The sequence below is a fragment of the Balaenoptera acutorostrata genome, chromosome 3 (assembly GCF_949987535.1).
Source record: "Balaenoptera acutorostrata chromosome 3, mBalAcu1.1, whole genome shotgun sequence".
Lineage (NCBI taxonomy): Eukaryota > Metazoa > Chordata > Mammalia > Artiodactyla > Balaenopteridae > Balaenoptera > Balaenoptera acutorostrata.
In genome coordinates, this window is record NC_080066.1 from 103,179,922 (window position 1) to 103,193,493 (window position 13,572).

The 13,572-nt window shown below is 40.5% G+C and overlaps 1 protein-coding gene across 1 annotated transcript in view; it reads left to right on the forward strand.

Moving 5' to 3' along the window:
- Positions 1-13,572, forward strand: part of RYR3 (ryanodine receptor 3) — a 572,028-nt gene that overhangs the window by 355,959 nt on the left and 202,497 nt on the right. The gene's annotated exons all lie outside the window — the stretch shown is intronic.

Sequence of the window (13,572 nt, forward strand, 5' to 3'; positions counted from 1 at the left end):
ACTTAATACCCACTGTGATCACACCCCTGTGCTTGGTGCTTTGCCACTCTCTGCTGCTTCAGTACAGATGAGAAGGAGGCAGGGAGGTCGAGAGGAAAAAGGCTGCTCTGGGTCAGGAGGTCTGGTTTCCTGTCCTGCCTCTGCCCTCCCCACCTGTGACATCTCGGGTTGACTTTATTTAATGTCTTTTTACCTCATTTCCCCCTTCTGTAAATGATTAGGGTTCCTGGTAGCTTTAAATTTCTGAGACTTTACAAAAAGAAACAGTCCTCCCTCCCCACCCTGAAAGTTCAAAAAGATAAAACTGCACAGGCAAGAGCAGCAGAAATACATGAGTATGTATTTTTTTTTTTTAAGAAATTCACGTTTATTTATTTATTTATTTATTTATTTATTTATGACTGTGTTGAGTCTTCGTTTCTGTGCGAGGGCTTTCTCCAGTTGCGGCGAGTGGGGACCACTCTTCATTGCGGTGCGCGGGCCTCTCACTGTCGCGGCCTCTCTTGTTGCGGAGCACAGGCTCCAGACGCGCAGGCTCAGTAATTGTGGCTCACGGGCCCAGTTGCTCCGTGGCATATGGGATCTTCCCAGACCGGGGCTCGAACCCGTGTCCCCTGCATTGGCAGGCAGATTCTCAACCACTGCGCCACCAGGGAAGCCCCTGTATTTTTAATACATATAAAATATTCTGTTTTACAGTGTGTTTTAGCTTTACAAATCACTTTCACACTTTTTGCAGACATCTATTATCTGAAACATGCATATCCAACTGTACCTTAAAAGAGCTGTAAAGATTTTTCTAAGAGCCACATATTTGGGGTAATAGAAAAGTTGCAAGTCAACGTATTTTCCTAGAAAGACAGGATGACTGAAGCCAGATGGGGTCATATTTTAATGCCTTCTAAAAAGGTTTAAAATCAAAGTTTTGAAAAATATGTTTCTGGAAACAACTGAGAGAGATGTTGCCAGCAGAAAGAATGGTTTATGCACTGGTTCAGAGGCAAAGAGGGGGAAATCATGTCAGGGGGCATGAGGGCAGTGGAGAAGAGCATCCTCTGACACTGTTCTTTGGAAACAGATATTTACCAAGTACCCATCACAGGCAGTGCTCTCTTCATGAGGCTGGAGGAAAACGAAGAATTAGAAGATTCAGATTCATGCCCAAGGAAAGTAGCTCCCTGGAGTAGGAAGAGTCCAAGGACCAGAGACCTTGTTATGACTCCCCTGAGTGTGGATTCGGGGAGATCACTTGTCTATGAGACTTTGGCTCAACATAAGGAGGAGACAAGAATCTTGTCTGTGTGCAGAGTTCTAAGAATTCTGTAAAGTCTAAAGCCTTGCTACTCAAAGTGTGGTCCAGTTGTTATAAGTGCAGAGTCTCGGACCCCATGCCTGTCCTACTGATTCAGAAACTGCATTCAGACAAGACGCTCCAGTGGTTCCCACGCACTTTAAAGTATGAAAAACAGTGGTCTAAAGTATACACAAATGTAAATAGTAGCAAAATTAAGGAGTTCATTTTCTAGTTGGAAAACTAAATAAGATGAAAATATGGAAAGGTAACTACCAATGCGAAGCGGTGGGTTAAAAATGGCAAATGACCAATGCAGGATGAAAATTCTATAAGAATGGGATTGGAACTGAAGGTTAAATAAAAAATATGAGCTGTCTACCTCTGAGGAGAAGGGTCTTCTTCTAAGGGGATGTGAGTCGAGTAATAGTGTGGAATCAGGAAACTGCAGGAAAGAGTGATGATACATTTTGGAAGATTTGTGTATGGAATTTACAGAAGATGAAGGTGGAAAGAAAAAGACGGTGCAGATTATAGCTTCAAACATCAAGACTTGGTCTTTTTATTCAAAAAACTTTATTTATTGTCTAATCTGGGCCCAGCATCCTTGGACTCCACTCTCTATGACATGGGGAGCTGTCCTAGGGTTTGTGCAGAAGAATACTATAAAGAAGAGGGATGTTTTAGAACTCTGTTTTTAGAGATCATCTGTGCTGTAATGAAAGAGATAGACATAGACCTTTTGTGTACAGAGACATGATTTAACCTTCAGAATAACTGAGTCTATTATTAGCACTCTGTTTTATAATAGAATTGTACTGTACTGTGTTAACACACTGTACTGTAGTATTGTATCGCACTTTAATCACACAGAGACAAGATAATTGGCAGGCTCTTTCAGTTCTGTGATGGCTCAGGAGTCAGAGGAAGGGCAGTTGAAAGGGAGTCTGCATGCTTTTCTTTGATGACAATAACCCGGGAGGCCTAGAATCACCATATAGCATCTCTCTATTCTCTGCATAAAGTGGAAAGAGGCCGCAATTCTTGCCTTGAGCTGTTAGGAAAAGCACCTGTTGAAAATAAAACATTTTGTGCATTCTAGCCCCATATCAAGCAAAATCCCCTATATGTTTGTGTTCTGGTCACCAGCACCCCAGCCTTGATGCAGGCCATTTACCCCAGAGGGAGTTGCGCTGTGTGAAGTTTTTAGTCCTTTGGGGGAAGGAATGGGGGCAGGCACTACAATTGGTGGCTGGTCTTTTTTCCCTCTGGGTTATTTATAAGTTGTCATCTTCATCCTCTCCTGTATCATATAGATGATCTACTCTTATGGGCCTCATTAGAATTTTCCTGATCGTTGTTCCCTGGCCTGGACCATCACAGCTCACAGTGTTATCACCAAAAGGCATCTGGAAGCTCAGAAGCTTCCACAGTGAAACCTTTGCTATTAGTGTTCTCTTTTATCCCATTTAAAGGAAAGGAAGAGAAAGTTCTACACATGGTGCCAGACCTCAGAACATGCTGAAGAGGCTTCAGAGCTGGTCTCCTGCTCTGCCTGTGCCAGGCACTCCCCCGGGGCACCTCCCGCCTCGCTACAGCTTCAGCGTCTGCAGGGGCAGCCTCCCAGGCTCTTCCTGCCCCTGGCCTGTCAGGCTTTAACACATCCCCCAGCTCTGCTGGCAGCTCATCCGTAGGCAGCAGATGAAACTTCCTTGCGGGCAGTGTCGCCGCCATCTGCGCACAGACACGCTGGTACCCAAGCTTCCCCTGTCATTCCCTCCCCGGATGGGTGCTGTGGCAGGGGAACGTGGCCTCTTGTTTCCTGTGTTTTCTACAAGGCTTGTGACCATCTCGGTGCTGTCCCCGAACACCATCTTTGTGAGTCTTAGAAAATTAAAATTCATGGGTAAAACATGAGCTGCTGGATTGAGACTCTCAGAAACAGCCCAGGAATGGTCTGGGCAGTCATTTAACCACCTCTCCCCAAGATCTGAGTCTTTCCATGACTGGGAGTGATTTGCTCTCATGTCTTTCTTCAGCTTGACATGGACTAAAAATGGATCCATGGTTGGGATTGTGTAGATAATTGGTTTCTTTCCAAGCTCCTGAATTATAAAAAGATGACCTCCTGGCTGACTCTCCTCCTAGTCGCAAAGCCGTATGAGGCCTTGTGATTCAAAGTTGATCAGAACCTGGGGTCCTCTGGAGGATTTAAATGCGTGTGTTCTTGACATACCTTTCCTAGAACAGGAATTCTGTGCACATCTAGGTTCCAAGTAAGGCCGTTTGCAAATTTTCTCCTCAAACCTCTTCAATGATGTCAGCATAATTACTTCTACTAGGCTGCAGGTAGGGACGGAGTATTGCTTTTCCCCTTTATTTTTCCTTTTTCTTACTTCTCCAGTCTCATTTGAAGCTAGGGATTAATTGAGTTGTGTGCAAAGTGCAAATCCTTGTGTGTGCACGACATTGTTCACAGTAATGCCAGGTGGCCTTACCAAGTGGATCTGTCCATCCAGATCAACTCCAGGGAGCCGTGTGGCCACTTGAAGAAAGCAGCCCTTCTCCTCCAAGGGGCCTGGAGTGCTTTGCGGTTGTAGGTCTCCAGCTGCCTGATCTAGAGGCAAACTAATCAACTACACGACACTTAGGAAAATCATCTGAAAAGTGAAGGAAGAGTTCATCACAAAGCCAGTCACTGGAGATAAGAATTAGAAAGCAGTCATCCGGGCCTCAGTCCCCATTTCTTGCTCTGGACTGCTCTCGGGCAGCCTCGTTCACATGCTGGCTCCACATACTTACCAAGAGACAGAACTTGAGCAAGTTATCAACTTGCTAGGCCTCAGTTTCCTCATCTGTAAAATGGGCACAATAATGAGCTAAATCTGTAGAGCGCTGAGCCCAGGGCCTGACACCTAGAAAGTACTTGATAAATATTAGCTGGTAGGGTTTATCATCATTGTTCCCCCTTATCTGTCTATCAAGCAGAGTTATCAAGTTACATGAAGTTGTAACTCCTCAAGTAAAGAAGTTGTAGAAATGGAGCAGAGTCTCTCCACCAGGTGGAGGGAGCTGATTAAATGTATCCAGTTTTCAAGTATTCTTCCCCAGGAGAAAGTGCTGGTGCCTTATGAGGATGTAGCTTTGCTCTCGGTCCTTTCTGGAGTTTCTCTTTTCTGACTCAAGCCTGGGATTTAGCTTCTCGTCTGCTGTTGTACAGAGCTGTCCCCGCTGTGCCCACTTAGTCCAGAGGAGCTCCCTGACACTCCCTCCTGTTGCTTTGACATCCCCGACTTTTGTTTCAGAGTCTGTTTTCAGGCAGTGTTCAGCTCTCCCCCATAGAGATGGCTTCTGCCTCAGAGCGACAGCGCTCTGCTCTGTAATGCGTGCAGCCCTCTGCCCTAGGACATAACTGCTGTTTAAATCTGGGGCATTCACCCCCTGTTAACCTTCACCCCCTCTCTTGCACACCGACTGTCAGCTGGTCTGTGAGTCAGAGGGTGTGGGATCTTTTCCCATTTTGTCACTTGCCCTTCTTACAACCTTGGTCAAGTCTGTTAGCTCCTCAAACCTGCAGATTTATCTTCAGCAAAGTACTGTCCCCTCTGCTGATGGCTTAGGAACAATAAGGAGCCCAAGCTCCTTAGAAAAAAGGCCTCATGCAGATATGACCTTTCTTCCTTTCTGCATGCATCTTGCATCGTCAGGGGGTCTATAACTAGGAAGTCATTGATATGACCTGGGTTAGTCAGAAGTCCCCATTGTTTTTGAATCTGCTGCTTACTTATCCCATCATTCAAGTTATTGGAGAAGAAAGGGGAAGAGAGACTTTCTTTTTTTTATTGATTTTATTGAAGTATAGTTGATTTACAATGTTGTGTTAATTTCTGCTGTACAGCAAAGTGATATATACATTCTTTTTCATATTCTTTTCCATTATGCTTTATCACAGGATATCAGATATAGTTCCCTGAATATTTATCCATTCTATATATAATGGTTTGCATCTGCTAATCCCAAACGCCCAAATATCCCTCCCCCACCCCACCCCTTGGCAACAAGTCTGTTCTCTCTGTCTGTGAGTCTGTTTCTGTTTCCTAAATAAGTTCATTTATGTCATATTTTAGATTCCACATATAAGTGGTATCATATGGTATTTGTCTTTCTCTGTCTGACTTCACTCCCTATGATAATCTGTAGGTCCATCCGTTTTGCTGCAAATGACATTATTTCATTCTTTTTTATGGCTGAGTAATATTCCATTGTATATATGTATCACGTCTTCCTTATCCATTCATCTGTCGATGGGCATTTAGGTTGCTTCCATGTGTTGGCTATTGTAAATAGTGCTGCTTTGAACACTGGGGTGCATGTATCTTTTTTTTTTTTTTTCCACACACACACACTGTATTTTATTTTTACAAGAGATAAATAGACTGACACCAAGCATTGTACATGGATGACCACAACAAAAGCAACAATGATTGCAATTACCAAACATGAAACACACTCATACTATGTCATAATATTGACATTCAGTCCAGTAATCCTCCACTGTAACAGCTCCTTTACTTTGCAGTGAAAATTGATTTGTATATTCTTTGCCTCTGAGTCCTTGTGGGATTTTTTTTTTTTAATTCAGACAGAAAGTCACAAAAATTATACTCATCCTCATCAGTTCACTCAGTCCCATGTAATTAATTTTTTTTTCGTCTTGATCTTTTGTTAGCACTTTTATGAGTTCATCAGTTTTTCATTAGAGTTCTGAAAATGCTTATTCATTCAGTTCAGCAGTACAGTCAGTTACCAGAAACCTGTACTTGTCAGAGTCTTTTCCATGAATTTCTTGAAGATGAAACTCTTTTATAGGAACATATTTGCAAAATCATCAGAGTACACCCAGAACTGTCTGTAAATGACAAAAGACTTAAAAATGACCATGGTTAAAGATTTGATGAAAGTTCATAATAATGCAGTTGACAAGAAAATTAGTTATTTCTGAGATATACATTTTAAAGTAATAACTAGGATTATTACTTATAACATTATACCAGAACATATAAGATTTTTAGAAGTTTCCTGTAATGTCTGAAACATTTATATTAACATATTTCCATACATATTTCCATACAAATACAAATATAAGATTTTTAGAAATTTCATGTAATGTCTGAAACATTTATATTAACATATTTCCATACATATTTCCATACAAATACAAATATAAGATTTTTAGAAATTTCATGTAATGTCTGAAACATTTATATTAACATATTTCCATACAAATAACCCAATAAAAGTTTAGTATTAGTTGTTTTGTTTGTTTTTCTATACTGCAGGTTCTTATTAGGCATCAGTTTTATACACATCAGTGTATACATGTCAATCCCAATCGCCCAATTCAGCACACCACCATCCCCACCTCACCGCAGTTTTCCCCCCTTGGTGTCCATATGTCCATTCTCTACATCTGTGTCTCAACTTCTGCCCTGCAAACTGGCTCATCTGTACCATTTTTCTAGGTTCCACATACATGCATTAATATACGATATTTGTTTTTCTCTTTCTGACTTACTTCACTCTGCATGACAGTCTCTAGATCCATCCACGTCTCAACAAATGACTCAATTTCGTTCCTTTTTATGGCTGAGTAATATTCCATTGTATATATGTACCACCTCTTCTTTATCCATTCGTCTGTTGATGGGCATTTAGGTTGCTTCCATGACCTGGCTATTGTAAATAGTGCTGCAATGAACATTCGGGTGCATGTGTCTTTTTGAATTACGGTTTTCTCTGGGTATATGCCCAGTAGTGGGATTGCTGGGTCATATGGTAATTCTATTTTTAGTTTTTTAAGGAACCTCCATATTGTTCTCCATAGTGGCTGTATCAATTTACATTCCCACCAACAGTGCAAGAGGGTTCCCTTTTCTCCACACCCTCTCCAGCATTTGTTGTTTGTAGATTTTCTGATGATGCCCATTCTAACAGGAGTGAGGTGATACCTCATTGTAGTTTTGATTTGCATTTCTCTAATAATTAGTGATGTTGAGCATCTTTTCATGTGCTTCGTGGCCGTCTGTATGTCTTCTTTGGAGAAATGTCTATTTAGGTCTTCTGCCCATTTTTGGATTGGGGTGTTTGTTTCTTTGATATTGAGCTGAATGAGCTGTTTATATATTTTGGAGATTAATCCTTTGTCCGTTGATTCATTTGCAAATATTTTCTCCCATTCTGAGGGTTGTCTTTTCGTCTTGTTTATGGTTTCCTTTGCTGTGCAAAAGCTTTGAAGTTTCATTAGGTCCCACTTGTTTATTTTTGTTTTTATTTCCATTACTCTAGGAGGTGGATCAAAAAAGATCTTGCTGTGATTTATGTCAAAGAGTGTTCTTCCTATGTTTTCCTCTAAGAGTTTTATAGTGTCCAGTCTTATATTTAGGTCTCTAATCCATTTTGAGTTTATTTTTGTGTATGGTGTTAGGGAGTATTCTAATTTCATTCTTTTACATGTAGCTGTCCAGGTTTCCCAGCACCACTTATTGAAGAGACTGTCTTTTCTCCATTGTATATCTTTGCCTCCTTTGTCATAGATTAGTTGACCATAGGTGCGTGGGTTAATCTCTGGGCTTTCTATCTTGTTTCATTGATCTATGTTTCTGTTTTTGTGCCAGTACCATATTGTCTTGATTACTGTAGCTTTGTAGTATAGTCTGAAGTCAGGGAGTCTGATTCCTCCAGCTCCATTTTTTTGCCTCAAGACTGCTTTGGCTATTCGGGGTCTTTTGTGTCTCCATACAAATTTTAAGATGATTTGTTCTAGCTCCGTAAAAAATACCATTGGTATTTTGATAGGGATTGCATTGAATCTGTAGATTGCTTTGGGTAGTATACTCATTTTCACAATGTTGATTCTTCCAATCCAAGAACATGGTATATCTCTCCATCTGTTGGTATCATCTTTAATTTCTTTCATCAGTGTCTTATAGTTTTCTGCATACAGGTCTTTTGTCTCCCTAGGTAGGTTTATTCCTAGGTATTTTATTCTTTTTGTTGCAATGGTAAATGGGAGTGTTTCCATAATTTCTCTTTCAGATTTTTCATCATTAGTGTATAGGAATGCAAGAGATTTCTGTGCATTAATTTTGTAACCTGCAACTTTACCATATTCATTAATTAGCTCTAGCAGTTTTCTGGTGGCAGTTTTAGGATTCTCTATGTATAGTATCATGTCATCCGCAAACAGTGACAGTTTTACTTCTTCTTTTCCAATTTGTATTCCTTTTATTTCTTTTTCTTCTCTGATTGCCGTGGCTAGGACTTCCAGAACTATGTTGAATAATAGTGGTGAGAGTGGACATCCTTGTCTCGTTCCTGATCTTAGAGGAAATGCTTTCAGTTTTTCACCATTGAGAATGATGTTTGCTGTGGGTTTGTCATATATGGCCTTTATTATGTTGAGGTAGGTTCCCTCTATGCCCACTTTCTGGAGAGTTTTTATCATAAATGGGTGTTGAATTTTGTCAAAAGCTTTTTCTGCATCTATTGAGATGATCATATGGTTTTTATTCTTCAATTTGTTAATATGGTGTATCACATTGATTGATTTGCATATATTGAAGAATCCTTGCATCCCTGGGATAAATCCCACTTGATCGTGGTGTATGATCCTTTTAATGTGTTGTTGGATTCTGTTTGCTAGTATTTTGTTGAGGATTTTTTCATCTATATTCATCAGTGATATTGGTCTGTAATTTTCTTTTTTTGTAGTGTCCTTGTCTGGTTTTGGTATCAGGGTGATGGTGGCCTCATAGAATGAGTTTGGGAGTGTTCCTTCCTCTGCAATTTTTTGGAAGAGTTTGAGAAGGATGGGTGTTAGCTCTTCTCTAAATGTTTGATAGAATTCACCTGTGAAGCCATCTGGTCCTGGACTTTTGTTTGTTGGAAGATTTTTAATCACAGTTTCAATTTCATTACTTGTGATTGGTCTGTTGATATTTTCTGTTTCTTCCTGATTCAGTCTTGGAAGGTTATACCTTTCTAAGAATTTGTCCATTTCTTCCAGGTTGTCCATTTTATTGGCATAAAGTTGCTTGTAGTAGTCTCTTAGGATGTTTTGTATTTCTGCAGTGTCTGTTGTAACTTCTCCTTTTTCATTTCTGATTTTATTGATTTGAGTCCTCTCCCTCTTTTTCTTGATGAGTCTGGCTAATGGCTTATCAATTTTGTTTATCTTCTCAAAGAACCAACTTTTAGTTTTATTGATCTTTGCTATTGTTTTCTTTGTTTCTATTTCATTTATTTCTGCTCTGATCTTTATGATTTCTTTCCTTCTGCTAACTTTGGGTTTTGTTTGTTCTTCTTTCTCTAGTTTCTTTAGGTGTAAGGTTAGATTGTTTACTTGAGATTTTTCTTGTTTCTTTAGGTAGGCTTGTATTGCTATAAACTTCCCTCTTAGAACCGCTTTTGCTGCATCCCATAGGTTTTGGGTCGTCGTGTTTTCATTGTCATTTGTCTCTAGGTATTTTTTTATTTCCTGTTTGATTTCTTCAGTGATCTCTTGGTTATTTAGTAACGTATTGTTTAGCCTCCATGTGTTTGTCTTTTTTACGTTTTTTCCCCTGTAATTCATTTCTAATCTCATAGCGTTGTGGTCAGAAAAGATGCTTGATATGATTTCAATTTTCTTAAATTTACTGAGGCTTGATTTGTGACCCAAGATGTGATCTATCCTGGAGAATGTTCCATGCGCACTTGAGAAGAACGTGTAATCTGCCGTTTTTGGATGGAATGTCCTATATATATCAATTAAATCTATCTGGTCTATTGTGTCATTTAAAGCTTCTGTTTCCTTATTTATTTTCATTTTGGATGATCTGTCCATTGGTGTAAGTGAGGTGTTAAAGTCCCCCACTATTATTGTGTTACTGTCGATTTCCTCTTTTATAGCTGTTAGCAGTTGCCTTATGTATTGAGGTGCTCCTATGTTGGGTGCATATATATTTATAATTGTTATATCTTCTTCTTGGATTGATCCCTGGATCATTATGTAGTGTCCTTCCTTGTCTCTTGTAACATTCTTTATTTTAAAGTCTATTTTATCTGATATGAGTATAGCTACTCCAGCTTTCTTTTGATATCCATTTGCATGGAATATCTTTTTCCATCCCCTCACTTTCAGTCTGAATGTGTCCCTAGGTCTGAAGTGGGTCTCTTGTAGACAGCATATATATGGGTCTTGTTTTTGTATCCATTCAGCAAGCCTGTGTCTTTTGGTTGGAGCATTTAATCCATTCACATTTAGGCTAATTATCGATATGTGTATTCCTATTACCATTTTCTTCATTGTTTTTGGTTTGTTTTTGTAGGTCCTTTTCTTCTCTTGTGGTTCCCACTTAGAGAAGTTCCTTTAGCATTTGTTGTAGAGCTGGTTTGGTGGTGCTGAATTCTCTTAGCTTTTGCTTGTCTGTAAAGCTTTTGATTTCTCCATCAAATCTAAATGAGATCCTTGCTGGGTAGAGTAATCTTGGTTGTAGGTTCTTCCCTTTCATCACTTTAAGTATATCATGCCACTCCCTTCTGGCCTGCAGAGTTTCTGCTGAGAAATCAGCTGTTAACCTTATGGGAGTTCCCTTGTATGTTATTTGTCGTTTTTCCCTTGCTGCTTTCAGTAATTTTTCTTTGTCTTTAATTTTTGCCACTTTGATTACTATGTGTCTCGGCGTGTTTCTCCTTGGGTTTATTCTGTATGGGACTCTCTGCGCTTCCTGGACTTGGGTGGCTATTTCCTTTCCCATGTTAGGGAAGTTTTCGACTATAATCTCTTCAAATATTTTCTCTGGTCCTTTCTCTCTCTCTTCTCCTTCTGGGACCCCTATAATGCGAATGTTGTTGCGTTTAATGTTGTCCCAGAGGTCTCTTATGCTGTCTTCATTTCTTTTCATTCTTTTTTCTTTAGTCTGTTCTGCAGCAGTGAATTCCACCATTCTGTCTTCCAGGTCACTTATCCGTTCTTCTGCCTCAGTTATTCTGCTCTTGGTTCCTTCTAGTGTAGTTTTCATTTCAGTTATTGTATTGGTCATCTCTGTTTATTTGTTCTTTAAATTTTCTAGGTCTTTGTTAATCATTTCTTGCATCTTCTCAATCTTTGCCTCCATTCTTATTCCGAGGTCCTGGATCATCTTCACTATCATTATTCTGAATTCTTTTTCTGGAAGGTTGCCTATCTCCACTTCATTTAGTTGTTTTTCTGGGGTTTTTTCTTGTTCCTTCATCTGGTACATAGCCCTCTGCCTTTTCATCTTCTCTGTCTTTCTGTAACTGTGGTTTTTGGTCCACAGGCTGCAGGATTGTAGTTTTTCTTGCTTCTGTTGTCTGCCCTCTGGTGGTTGAGGCTATCTAAGAGGCTTGATGGGAGGCTCTGGTGGTGGGTAGAGCTGACTCGCATGTATCTTTTTGAAGTATAGTTTTGTCTGGATATATGCCCAGGCATGGAATTGCTGGATCATATGGAACTCTATTTTTAGTTTTTTGAGGAGCCTCCATACTGTTCTCCACAGTGGCTGCACCAACTTACATTCCCACCAGCAGTGTAGGAGGGTTGCCTTTTCTCCACATCCAAGAGAGACTTTCTTAAGATGTCCTAGCTCTGCTCACATCATGGATGGAACGCTTCAAAATCATGTCTCCAAGATAAAACTACTATAGTGGTACTTTTCCAGGTTGAAAACCAAAGTACTGTCTTGCAGGTGGGGATGTCTTACCCCACAACATTCACTCTTGTGCATTCCATTTGTCGTCCCCACTTCTGTAAGCTCCTGGTGATCAGGATGGTTTCTTTTCCTTCCTTCACGTCTTCTCATAGCATAGATCAGAGCCCGCTGGCCCAGAAGGGACCCAAAAGTTTTGCCAACAATCAGTCCTTATTCCATACTGGAATCAGATCTCCAAAGATTCCTCATTTATAAAAATCTCTGTCTCTAGAAGGGGATAGTTTCATCTATCCCAGTCTTGAGTGCCATGCCAGAAACATAGCAATGCTCAGGACGGTGCATGAATCTGTGCTTGTCTGATAGATCAGACCGTCTGCCTTACCGAGTGGTGGGACCACCAGCCCCCGGTGGTCCTGGGAGGAGGCTCTTTGTACAGACGTCACCGTCATTGCTAGGATTTCACTGGAGCTCTCTTACTCAGAAATAGTATTAAATAGTGTCCTAAATGAGTTCATAGTTTGTGAAAGCAACCAGCTCAGCTTGGGAAGGATTTATCTTTCACTTATGAGACTTATTTACATAGAAACTTTGTGGCTTAGATAATAGTATATAAGCACTGGTTTTAGGAGGAGTGCATTTTGGCCTTGGTCTCTATGAGCGACTTACTGTTGAACATAAATTCTCCCAAAATAGACCTTTAAATGTCCCCTTAAATAAGCACCGCCATCCTAGGAGTGACACGGTTTTCCTCGTAGGGACTCCAAGCCCTGCTTCAGCCACCAGCCTCCGAGCCCTTCCTCCTTTTCTGAGCTCTCCTGGCAGCCTCAGCTGCCCTCCGGCTGCCTGCCGCCCATCTTCCCAGATCTGGGATAATTAGTGCTTTCCCAGTTCTGCTGATTTGTTGGTCCACAATTATGATTCATAAATAGCCTACAAACAAGAACACCAAATAATCTGAACTTCTGCCTTGGGTCTGTTCCGCATGGCAGTGTTATAATATGATGAGGATACAGAAGAGAGCTTGGAGGGGCAGTCATTGTAAGAGTGAACAGAGATTTCTATGTCTCCTGCTTGAAAATCTCGCTTTCCTGCTTAGGAGGGGACTACAGCAGAAGGCTGCGAGGGTGGGGTTTGTAAACTGTATTTTGTAAACAAGCGGAGTCATTGTGTTAGCATCCAAAACTTCTTAGGCGCGTACTCTCAAAATGACATGAACCATTAGACCTCTCATTTCACTGGAGAAGATGCTGAGACCTAGAAAAGTTGGGCGGTTTACACCAAGTCATTCTTTAGGCATTGTTTTGTTTGGGGACAGTATTTAAAATTACGCAGGGCCTAAGATATGGAAGCAAGCTAAGTGCCCATCAACAGATGGATGGATAAAGATGATGTGGTATGTGTCTGTACACACACACACACACACACACACACACACACACACACACACACACACAATGGAATATTATTTAGCCATAAAAAAGAATGAAAATCTGCCATTTGCAACACCATGGGTGGATCCAGAGAGTATTACGTTTAGTGGAATAAGTCAGACAGAGAAAGACAAATACT